Source organism: Mustela nigripes, chromosome 13 (assembly GCF_022355385.1).
Source record: "Mustela nigripes isolate SB6536 chromosome 13, MUSNIG.SB6536, whole genome shotgun sequence".
Lineage (NCBI taxonomy): Eukaryota > Metazoa > Chordata > Mammalia > Carnivora > Mustelidae > Mustela > Mustela nigripes.
Window position 1 is genome coordinate 7,251,223 of NC_081569.1, and position 12,411 is coordinate 7,263,633.

The following is a 12,411-nucleotide window of genomic DNA, read 5'->3' on the forward strand; positions in this document are numbered from 1 at the left end:
CCCCCCCCCCCCCCCCCCCCACTTTCACTTACTCTTGACTCTGAGAACTTTCGGAACCCAGTGGAATCGCCATTTCAAGGCCAAGATGAACTGAAGGGGAAGAAAAGGAAAAACGGGCCTCCTCCAGCCCCTCTCATGGCCCCAGTGGAAGTGTTATCCTGTTCTCTGGTCAATATATGTGTTCATTTTGCTTGCTTTGACTCATGCCTTACTCCATGGCCACCCTCTCCCAAAGAGGGGTTTGCTTCTCCCATTTCCAGCTCGATCACTGAGGAGAGGTGCGGGGACGCCTCTTCCCTGCTCCGGTAGGAAGGGCACAGCTGTAGGGCCCGAGCCACGCCCCAGTTTGCTGCCATGTTGGCCGAGGGGATGCTGGGCTTGGCCCAGCTGCTCCCACCTGGGGTGCCTCCGTGGTGAGAAGTCAGCACAGGCCATCCCTTGATGGTGGAGAGCATGAAGCAGCGGGGGTCTCCTACGGGAGCTCTTAGGACACAACGGTGGTGGTTTTTAACCCACTTAAGTTTTGGGGTGGCGACGCACAGCGAAAGACAGTAGATTCTCTCTGGCTTTGGCACATTTCCATGGGAACCAAGCTCCCACTGAAGCTCCTCCTTCCTGGGTCCTTGGGGATGGTGGTTCTTTGTGCCCAGGTTCTTGGCCCGTATCGGGGGTGGCTCCCAGACACCGTAGTGTCCAGAGCAGCGTGTGGGGATTCAGGTTTCTCCAGGGCTTCGAGGTGTGTGTGTATCTAGCCCCTGCCAGCTTCCCGCCGTCCTGCCCGCCCCCCCACTGCTTCGTGTCAGCCTGGTCCCCATCGTGTCCTGCTGACCCTTTGGGCCAGGGCCTCCCCCGGAGTGTGGCTTTAAAGGAGTAAGCTTGAGGATGATGTTTTTTTTAATTATTGTAAATCATTACCTCATTTCCAGCCTGCCAGGCTCCATCCATCCCAACATCTTTGAATCTGCCATTTTCTCACCTTGTGCTATGACAATGGGGCGTTGTATTTCCACAGAGACTTATAGGAGTGTTCAGTGTATAGTTTCTTAATAAACACTTTATTTTCTAATGAAATGACTGCATCAGACCTCTTATTTGGCAACTTTGTAAAGAATATTAAAGATACAGAAATTCCCACATTTCTGCCCCCCCACCCCCACTTCTCATTTTACCGATACTCTTCTCAAAGAAGTTTCTTAGCTCAGTCCTTGTTTCCCGAAGTGTTGGCAATCTGTTGCATGGGTTGCTCCCACTGAGACTCCTCCCAGTAGGTCAAGTCCACCTAGTGAAGCCTTTCCTCATTTTATCGAGGAAGAATCAGAGGCACAGAGAGGTTGAAGGGTTCACCCAGGGTCACACAGCACAAGAGGTGGATGCAAGATTCCAGCCTGACTCCTCCAGGCGCTGCTCAGGCCACTGAGACCCTCGACTCCTTGGTGGCTGGGGGACGGTTCTGTTGTCTGGGCGGCTGAGGCTTACCACGGTGCTTTCTTCCGAGCCGATCTGTAAGAGGTTTGCGAGTAGACCCAAGAGATCCTTGCACCAGCAGGTCACTTGGGTTCTCCCCCGGATGGAGCAGTTTTATAACTTCCCTGGATCTTGAGGGCGTGACCTTGCCCAGAGGAGGACGGGGCGCTGGGCTTGTAGGCCAGTCTGCTGATCCCTCAGGGACACCCCATGCACCCAGCCGCACACTCACAATCTCAGCCAGGCCAGACTGTCCACCAGGTCTCACGGGGGCTACCCGGAGCGGGAGGCAGAGGTGGGGTCCTCCTGAGAGCAGCCCGTGTAAGTGAGCCGGGCTCGGCTGTCTGCCCTGGGCCCCTGGCCCTGACCCAGCAGGAGTGGCAGCCATGCCTGTAACTTACAAGATCTTCCTTTGGAGACGAGGGGACTCTGTGTGCAGGGTGTCCAGAGCGGGAGTGGAGGACAGGGGCGAAGGACGGACGATTGGCAGGATTGGAACTTTCGCCAGGCCTCAGCAGGCTTTGTGGGAGCTTGTTGGCTCAGCAGGGTTGCCTTGGGGGCTGCTTTTTCTCCTGACCCTCCTTGACTTAACCTATTTAAATTGAGTTCGAGCTGGGCCTCCCCTCCCCCCTGCCCCGCCCCCAACCTCACTCCAAATGGAAGTTCCTTTTCTCTAGAATGGCCTGGGTAGGGCGTTGCCCCAGTTCTGCACTTTCCTGTTCTGTGTGGTTCCAGGGCTGGACCTGGAGTGCCCCAAGGGATGGGAGGATCTTTGGGACCATGGGAAGAGCTTTCATTTTTAGTAAGAGATTTGAGCGTTGCTTTGTTCAAATGCATGGAGCCTCTGATGCAGGAGACAAGAGGGGATGGACAGAAATGGCCCCTGAAGAGAGGGGAGGGACAGCACCCAGCTCGGGGGAGGGGCACGTAACAGCCCTGGGAAGGGAACGCTGTTTCAACGCAAGAGGAGGCAAGAGGCAAGCTGGGGGGTTAGAGGTTTGGGGGCAAGAAAGGGGAGGAGGGTTTTCTGGTGGTTTCTGTTATGCCTGTGAAGTGCCAGGCCAGGCCTCATGCTGTGAGTGACGTCTGAGGAGAGCTGAGGAGGCCTGTGGTGCCCAGTGGAGGAGAGGGGGCCTGGTGGCCGAGACGGGGCCTGGTGGCCGGTGGTGCACGGAGCGTTGTCAGGCAGAGCGAGGACCAGCCGAGAAGGGAGAGCGGGGTTCAGTGTCCAGGACCCCGTTTTCCCTGCTCGGCTCTGAAATCCCAGGCACTTACCCCAACATTAGAGCCTCTGGGGTCATTAGAGCAGGCATGGGGCCGACCCCGAGTGTAGAACTCGGCCCAGAAGGGCGCTGGCTTGGCCTGGCTTCGTGCAGGGAGGCTCAGGGAGCAGCAAGACCTTCTGGGTTTGGCATCTCACCTAGAGGATTTCACAGGGCTTTTCTTGGGCTCCAGTGGGCAGTGTGGTCCTGCCGTCCAGATCTGCGGCTGACGCAGGCTGTGAGTGCAGGGTGCTCGCCGGGTGCTTCTCTGGGTCTAAATTCTCGAGGGGGCGACTGAGGAACACTGGTTTTGAATCCTATTCTCGGGAGCCTGGAGAGCGGGAAGCCTGTTCTGTGCTTAGAGACAGTAGTGAAAACAGGAGTAGGGCCTCCCGGGGGCGTGCTCTTGAGAGAACTACTGGAGTCTTTCGTGAGGGTTACATGGCCAGATCCTGGAACTGGTTACTGAGCGCCGAAGAGTGGGGCCCACCCGTGGAACGCATTATTAGGTCACTGAGGCAGAGCGGCTTGGACCTCAGGCACGTCTGACCCAGGAGGAGGCTGAGACCCAGAGAGGTCAGGAAAGAACCCTGGTTGTCCCAGCTGGGGACACATGAGGTCTCCCCAACTGCCGTGAGATCTTCCGCTTCTTGAAGCCTGCAGTCCTGGGACCAGCACAGCCGTGCTCTTCCCCCAGCCCTCCTGAGGTGAACTCGTCTTTTGGGGTTCTCGCCCCGTCCCATCTAGCCTGGATGGGGAGATGCCTTCCTGAACCTCCCTCGGGAAGCACCCAAACAGGGTGATTTTTAAAGACTCCCTGGAAAAGAATGCCTGCAGTGTTTGCGTTCCTCGCCCAAGCTAGCGTTCCGTGACCCCGCACACCAGAGGGGGTGGTGGGTCTTCGGCCCAAGATTAATCACGTAGCTTGCAGGCGGCGAGACGGCCAAGCGGACAATGGTGGTGTCTTTGGTCTCGGGGAGGCCTTGCCAAGTGGGAGCAGCTTCAGGCAGAAGGGTCGGGGGAGGAAGGCAGCCCCTTGCCTGACTCCCCCGCCCCCATTCGAAGTTTCTAGGGGTGTTGAAGCCCTCCTGGGGTGTTGAAGCTCAGCCACGCGCTTCTCACCCAAGAAGAGAGCAGAGGCCAAGCATGTTCCCTGTGGACGCCAAGAAGCAGGCTGCCGGGCTGCCCTGGCTCTTCCCTCCGGTGCAGGACTCCCTCCTGCAGCCGAGCTTCCAGAAGCCATGTCCTCACCGTCACCTCCCAGCGCAGGTGTGACCTCCGCACAGGAGTGACGGGCCCGGGATGCCTGGGTCAGCTGGGCCGGCTCCTGCGGGTCAGGCCCCGGGCACGAACGGACACGGCAGCAAGGGGCAGGAGAAGGTTCGAGGCCGCAGAGGCAGGGGCAGGCGCGGGCAGATCCGGACAGGAGGCCTTTGTTGCTGTGTTGCTTTCTGAGCTACACCAGACAGGATTAGGCAGAGGGCCTTTGTTTTTCTGTGTTCAGGGACTCCGAGCTCTGGCTCGACTCATGTGTTGCTGCCAGAGCAGTTCTAGAAAGGAGAGAGAAATGAGGTAAAGTGGCGGGAGGTGCTGCTGGCCGCTCTGGGGCTCCCCTGGGAAGGGCAGGAATGGGGTGGGGGAATCTCCTGAGTGTGACAGTGGGGGAGGTGACAGGGCCATGGGAAGCAGGGGAAGGACAGAGCCTGGTTTGCAGCCAGATTGTCTGGGAGGCCTGGCCCCCCTACCACGCACCCCACCCCGCTCTCCCATGCCCTCCTCTTCCCCATCTTCAGTGGGGCTGGTGTGGACAAAGCTGCCGCAGGCACCAGTGGCCTGAGTGGCTTTTGCTCTGCACTTTGCCGTTAGAAATCCTGTGTGCACCCCCGCACTACCCTCTCCCCAAAAAACCTCAGCCTGGAGTTGACGTATCTCTCTCAGAGCTCAGTAGGACTCCCTATGCAGCCCTGCTTGAACCTGAAGGTACTTGAAGGAGATGTGCTGGTGAGAGATAAGGTCCCTTGCCTACTTTTTGGTGGGGGTGGTGGGGGGGAGTCCAAAAATGCCATCAGGATTCTGAAATCCATTTGGGCAGGACTTCGATCCCAGTTCCTCCTCTCGGTGGGTGACATTTCCATGACGTGTCTGACCCCAGGGTCCCCTTGGAGTTAATTCTCCCCTGCTGGCTCGGAGAGGTTGCTGCATGGTGAGGAGGTCTACGGCCTCTCTGCACGTCGGGCCCCGTCCATCAGGACACGTCCCCTCCTGTCACGAGGCATCTGGGTGTGCGCCTCAGAGGGCTGGATCTTTCCCCACAGTGCTGGACCTGCAGGGGTGGGGGAGGGTGCGGCTCAAATGTTCTGTGTGATCTGGGGCGGGAGACAGTGAGAATGGGGGACAAGGACGCAGCATTGGGGCTGGCCTTGGACAAGGCCCGCTGGCCGCCCTGGAGGAGGAAGCAGCAGGTGAGAACCTCAGAAGGGCACCGAGGATGCTGCTGGCTCCGGTTCTGTGTCAGAGGCCTCCGGCCCGGGGCATGACCCAGTCCACGTGGGCCCACTTTGGGAAGGCGTCTGGAACTATGTGGGGTAGAGGGAAGAAGCAGGATTACGCAGTTCTGAGAGAGGAGCCAGAGCTGTGGAGAGGTCCGGGCTGAGGGCTTTGGGGACACGCCTCAAGTCTCAGGAACAGGAGACTCACAAGCTCCCTGCACAGCCCTGGGCTTCTCGGGGTCGCAGTTTCCCCCACACCCCTCTGCAAACAGGAGCTTCAAGAGGTCTCTCGGATGTAGAGGAATCGAACTGTGGCTTAGCGAGGGGAGAGAGGGGGCTCGGGGCATAATAGGAGCAGAGCTTGGCTTTTCTGAGAGGCCAAGATGCTGAGCCGTTCCCCCCGGACCCCGGTCCGAGCAGCGTCAAGCGATGTGTGAGGGCTTGGAGGGAGGGTCACCCCCCGCCCCTCGGGGACCGAGGAGCCAGGCTGCCCAAGGCAGGAGTCCCCCGATCACGCTCCCTGGTCTGTGGCTTCCTCAGAGTCTGGGGCGGGAGGGCCGAGCATCAGGTCAGCGCAGATAACTGCCCCCGCCAAGCCTGACTTTGGTAAGTGACACTGATGGCCTTGGTGGCTGGTAGTGACACCCTGCTTGCCTTCGTGGCCCTCTTTCCTCTCAGCTCCTGCTGCCCACGAGCTGTCCCCACGGCAGCAACACGAAAGCCCGCTTCTGCCTTTGGGGACCTCGCCGGAGCGATTGACCCGTTTCCCTTAAAAAGACGCAGGCGTCCTCCCTTTGTCCCCGCGTTCATCCTGCCGTGAGCAGGGCAGGGACCTGTCCCCGGGAAAGCGATTTATTTCACTGCTGTTGGGGACACGTCGGGGTGATAGTTCTGTTACAGAGAAACGCCGCCTCCTTTTACTCTGGAGCTCCCCCGGGTTTTTGGTCTCTCTCGGTGCTTGCGACATTGCTTTGCAACACAGCGTTCTTACTCTGCAAGGCTTGCAGCAGCCCTTGGCCAAAGGTCATGCTGTGTGACTCCCAAACTGGGGTCTCAGGGAAAGAGCGGGCGGGGGGGGTGGCTGGGGGAAGGGGTCGCGGGTGCTCTCAGAGGAAGGACATCTGTCTCCGATCCCTGATGTGGCTCTAAGCAGCTGCATGGGCTTGGCGAGGTAGTTACCTCCCACGGCCAGGTTCTTGAGGGTGTGGGGAACACAGGATGTGGAGAGCCCTTGAGTTTGAAGTTAGGAGGGTTGAGGTCCTCAACTACAGGAGACCTCTGGACCTACAAGAGTTCTGTCACTCGTAGTCTTTATCAGCACTGGCTGGCCGAGCAGTCCCCAAGTCCTCAAGTCTGTGTCCCATAGGACAAACGTAGGTGCTGCTCCCAGGCCCTCCTTCAAATAGTCTCAGGGAGAAGGAAAACTCCAGAAGGCAGGCTGAAGCCAGCCTCCCTATTCTGTGGACACCAAAGCGTCAGCCTTCTCCTGCTGTTAGTTCTGAGAGAAAGCTCACATGACAGAGAGCCTGAGGGGAAATCTCACAGCATGTTTTGTCACGAGCCTCCGTCTCTGCGAGCTCCATCTGGTCAGGAGGACACAGCCAGGGTCCGTGACTCTATCTGGGGGCTGTGGCTTGGGAGAGAAGCCCTTCCCTTCAGAGGGAGCCAGATGCCACACCGGCCAGTGAGGGCTTGATTCCGTTCTTTCCCACAGTCAGTGGGGAGCAGAGGAGGCATCACAAATATAGAATGCATTCTGAGAACGTCTTTCCTGGGAGAATTTAAATTCTGAGTCCCTGTTCGAATGACTCATAGAATCCTTCCATCGCTATGCCTGTTGATTTGGCAACTCTGCTACCATAACAGGCGATGGCCCCACGTTCCCCTGGTACCAAATGCCAGTCTGGTCCATATGAAGACCGGAGTGACCCCACGGTGCATGTTCAGGATGGCGTTTTTGGCCACCTTAGTGTTTCCAGTGGATCAACCGCTTGACCAAATATTGTCTCACACGAACTGATCCATTTTCTGGGCAAAGCTTCAGTTTCTGCAATGTGACTCTCTTAATTTGAGTCCTCAACGTGCAGAGAAACTTTTCTTCCCACTGCGGTTATTACATAAATGATGTTGTCAAGATTGACATTGACATTGGTTGCGACAGTGCTTCCCTCGAGTCTCAGGAGATGTTAAGAGCCCATCCAATAACTTTGGAGAATGTTGCATGGAATAGCCAGTCTCTTATAGATTCACAGTACGTGTTAGGATACTAAAGGCTCTGAGAAGTCCTGCTTTAAGCAAACCGTTTTATCCCACCACTTTCCCAATCTAATTAAACACAGAATGCTCTTCACTTAATACCTATCCGGAGAATGACACACACACTCTTTAGGTAACACTGGGTTATCGGGTGGTCAGATTTTTTTTTTTTTTAATAGAATGAAGCAGGATATTAACCAACTGCTGACCTTCTATCACAATGAACGAGCACACCCCAACACTTTTGCCCAACAGGCTCAGTCGCTACTTCTGCCCTCTGCCTGGCAAAGAGACAGACATGATTCTGAGAGCGGTGGGCAGGTACTCTTGTGAAGGCAGGAAACCTTCAGTGTAGTATCTCCGAAGAAAATGGTAAGTCATCTCATGTAAGAGTGTAAGACTTCAGCACTAAAGCTGGCCACCCTCGCAGGCTGGTGAAGGACACCTCAGCTAGTGTTAGGACACAGCCATGAAGACCGGGAGCCCAGCCTCGGCACCTCTAGTAGCAGAATGGCTTGGGGTAAGTTACTTTTCCTTGTTCCACATTTGTTTCTGAGCTTGCTAACCCTCTGATACAAAGACTCTACCTAGACAGGTGCCCCAGATGCAACATCGCCATGAATCACTATTGTCTCCTGGTGGGGGACACCTTTTGGTTCTTGGGTCCATCTCTCTCTGCCGAGTGTCCTGGTGTAATCACATGGGCAGAGCGCCTTTGCCCCCTCCTGAGATGCTGGGGGGCTTGAAGTCAAGTGAAGGGAAGTAGGAAAGCGATGGGTGCCACTTCCTGTGAGGGTTGGTGGATTTCTCTGGCTGAGCAAGGAAGCAGATGCTTGGGGGTTAACAGACCCTCTCTGTCACAGTTGGACAGGGCCAAGCGGGAGTTCTCGGCAAGATTTTCCGACTTTGATCTCAAGAAGGCAGCTCTGCCTAACAAATAGTCTGAAATGTCAAAGAATAAATGTTAAAGCTTGAAGGGTCGTTCTCTGGGGAGTTGCCTGGGCTGGCTAGGGAGGGAGAGAGGGACACAGCAGAATCCTTCACATAAAGATTCTGACTTGGTTTTGTGATATTTAAGAAAAAAGAAAACTCTGAATTATTTATAGCACAGAAGAGGGAAGCAGGCTATAGAGAAGTGTCCAGGCGTAAGATGGTAGTTCACGTTCCTTTATGTAAATGCCCCAGCCTTGAACTGGTGAAACTTTTCTCGTTGGTGACATGCCGTTGACCTCTCCTTGAATTATGTATTGTTGTTGTTACAACTATGATTATTTTATTCATTAAGAAAACTCAAGTCCTTGGACATGGGAGTTGGGGGGAGGCAACTTCTAGAAAGGGTTGGTGCAGAAAGCAGGAGTTATCTCTTCCTCTTGAAGGATCTCTAGTACATCCTTCCCCATTCCCTTCCACTCCCACCGGGTTGTATACGGCTCCCAGATGGGTGCGAAACATGGTGGTTTTGGCCTGGCCACCAGTTGGCCACGTTGATATTATTTCAACATGGCGGGCACTGTCTCTCCGTTATTCCACTTGAAAAATGGAGGCAACTGTCCTATGCCTCTTCTGGGTATGCTGGGCCAGCGAATGATGCCCTGTGTTCAGAACACCTCGTGCCTGGGTGGGAGTGGAGGGGAGAGAAAATAATATCCGTGTTACACGGCAGAGGGGGAGGGAGGGCCAGGGAAGAAAGGAAGTAAAGAAATTTATAAAAGGAAAATCAGAAATGACGGAAAGATTGGTGTTAAATCTGGAAGGAATGAGGTCTTTCATCTGTTTCTTTTGGACAGTGATGTTGTTTAGACGTTTTTTTAAAAAAAGGCTGCTTGTTGCTAATCACATCCTGATTCTATAGCCTGGGTAATTGAAATCTACTGATAATCTCAGAATTGCAGTTAAATTAAAAATGACAAGCTTCAGATGCTTTCCCTTCTCTCGCCACAAATAACACAAGTGTGCTCTCAGTGCCTGTACCTCTAATTGTTTTTGCACACCCCGGACCCTCTCGGGGATGCAAATGAATGGAACCAATTTTGTGAGGTTGGGGAAGTGGAGATGAAGCTAGTCCAAGTGCAAACGGGGTCATCAGTATGCCTCCCAACAAGCAATATGGTGTTTACCACGTATTGCTTTTATTGAAATTAATAATACTTTTGCCATTTTTCTAGATTTTTTTATCCACCTAGAAGAACCTAGAGAACATTTTGCACCTAAAATGTCACAGTGACACTCCCGTTATAAAACTCTGAAAATGTGCTTATTTTTATACTCGGTGACTTATTCTACCTCTCAGAAAGGTCTTCCAAATATTTTTCCTCCACTGCCCACTTTTCAGTGATGTAGGAGTGTGACCCACATCGCTGCACTGGGGCAGTGGTTCTCAGGCTTTTTGGTCTCAGGATCCCTCACAAATTATGATGACCCCAAAGAGCTTTTGTTTATGTGGGTTCTATCCATTTTTGTTATTGCAGGTGAAATCAGAACTGAGAAAGATTTAGGAACACAAGCGTGGGTACACACACACACACACACACACACACACTCTAGTTAGCCATCAGACGATGTCATCACATAGCAGGAAGCCACTGGAAACACTCCACGCATACCTCTGAGAGAATGAGGGTGAAAATATGCCAAGACCATCTTGGTAGACCTTAGTAGACCTTAGACCTTCCCAGGGAAATAGCTTTGACACATGACTCTCCTGGTAGGGTCTTGGGGCCACTGGGCATGTCTGGGCCACATTTTGAGCCATGCTGCTGTAGGGAAACTGAGGCACAAGCAGATGCTCAAATCAGAATCGCATTGGTGTCAGTGAATGATACCAGTCATGCAATTTGCTCCAGGGGTAAGGCTACCATCCGAACCCCAGGTCCTCATGCAGATACCACAGGAATGGTATAGTTCTAGGGCTGTGGGAAATACACAAGGACTTCCTCCGCTATGAAGAACGCTCAACAGTGGACATTTGCTTGCTCTGGAGAAGGAGCATGGGCTTGCTCTAGCAGTCAGCACTCTTGGCTGATTGAAGAGATTTATCATGAAGAGAGTTTGCAAAATCCCGCTGGTGAAAGAGAGTGGAGCGGGTGGTGTGGGGATGGAGGGAATTTACAGTCAGCACCTCGCAGGCCAGAAGTCCCATCATGTGCATTCTAGCCGTCCTGGTGTATCACATCTGGATCTGTCTAAGGAACATCTGGGGCTTGGGAGTGTTCTATAACGTCGCATAGGTGTGTCTGTTTAAGTTTAAAGACCCTGGCCCCTCCTGCACCCTCCTGACCTGGGCACTTTTTGTAGAGGAAGATTGGACTATGAAGAATATAATGCCTTAGGGACCTTTGGACTCTGTGCACACATCTGGCAGCTCCCTGGAGTTGTGGAGGTCTGGGTGCGTGGCACTCTTCTTCCCCTGTCTCCTGTCACTTTTACCTTCATGCCCCAGATTTATCACGTCCACCCCAGGAATCAAGAACTGCTCTTAGCTTGTTCTGAGAACCTCTTTGGCACCAGGACGTCACAATCCTCCGCAGGAGAAATGGGTCTTTCAAGAGTGCTTCTGAGATCGTGAACAGCAGTGGTGGTTCATTGATTTGCCATTCAAACGTTGACCTGAAAGTCCTATTTCCTGCCTTCAAGAGCTTCCCAGTCTAGTCCATTGGTTCTCAACCAGTGGTGACTTGTTCCCCAGGGGATATGCGTGAGGACATTTTTGATTGGTAGAGCCCCTGGAACAAAGATATGACCCAAATGTCGATGGTGCCAAGGCAGAGAAACCCAGTCTACCTCAGAATTTCTCAGCAAGACAGCCCTTCACCCACCTTCACACCACGTGCAGACTTCTCCATTGGTCTACTCTCCTCCAAAGGGTGTGCTGCCCTGCAGGCATGTACACTGTGAAGCCCGGGGGTTGGCCAAGGGGCTGGCTGCTGTTTAGGGCAGACGGGAGTGTGAGCGTTGCATGGTGCAGGCTGGGTGTGCACGTATACGTGTGCAAGGCCCCCTTGGCCGTGGGAAGGCGAAGGGGAGCAGACTGGGGCCAACTCTTGGGCACTATGTGTCCCAGCTCACAACTCCAAGGAGCCTGAGACACCTGAATTCTCACCTGGCCCTCCAGCTCATTCTAAAAATATATTTAACAGGGTAGGAGGAAAGGAGGTACTCCATTTCACAGTGTGTTAGCTTGATTTATAACTTTCAAATCTTCAGACGTGTGAGATACCGACTTCCAGTAATTCTGTGGTTCCTGGTCCAGCAAATGTGAGGGGCAGGCCTGGTGCAGACTAGCGAGTCATTACGTTGGAAGCAGTACGTTGGAATTAGGCACGGGGTACGCAGAGAGGAAGGATGCCTAGTTTTCAAATGTAGTTCTTAAAAATACTGAATCATGACATCTGTTTGCAGCTGTGGAAGTAAGTAGAAATGGCAGTTCAAGGAAACCCACAATTAGGGTGATCAGTTGAGACTTTACACTGTTGTGTTGTTTAAAGAGATGTCCCTCTGTCGGAGCCTTAGGAAGCCCGATCTCATTGGGTGCATGGTCTTCTCGCAGAGAGGCAACCGTGGGCTGCTCCAGGCAGGCCTTCTTCCTGCTGGGGCAGCACTCGTGCAGTGTCAAGCCCTTGTCAGGTTGCCATGGAGACCAATCTCGAGGCCCTCAACATTGATTAGTATTTATTGGGGATCTGCAGTTTTCTGGATGTTGTGACCAGCACTGTGCAGGAGAGAGGGAGAAGGGCGGCTCCCTCTCCTCCCCCACTATGGATGATGGAGAGGGCATCGTTCTGTCACCGAGAGGTGAAGACCCAGGAGAAATTGAATGGGAAGGGTGTATTTTTTTCCTTCTAATAACATTGCTGTTTTTTTCTGATTACAAAAGTAATTTATATTCACAGTAGAAAATTTGTTGAAATACAGAAAAGCACACAAACACATAAATTATCCAC

General features: G+C 53.7%; 1 protein-coding gene across 1 annotated transcript in view; it reads left to right on the forward strand.

Annotated features, from left to right (window-relative positions):
• NTRK3 (neurotrophic receptor tyrosine kinase 3) overlaps positions 1-12,411 on the forward strand; it is a 364,802-nt gene that overhangs the window by 271,460 nt on the left and 80,931 nt on the right. The gene's annotated exons all lie outside the window — the stretch shown is intronic.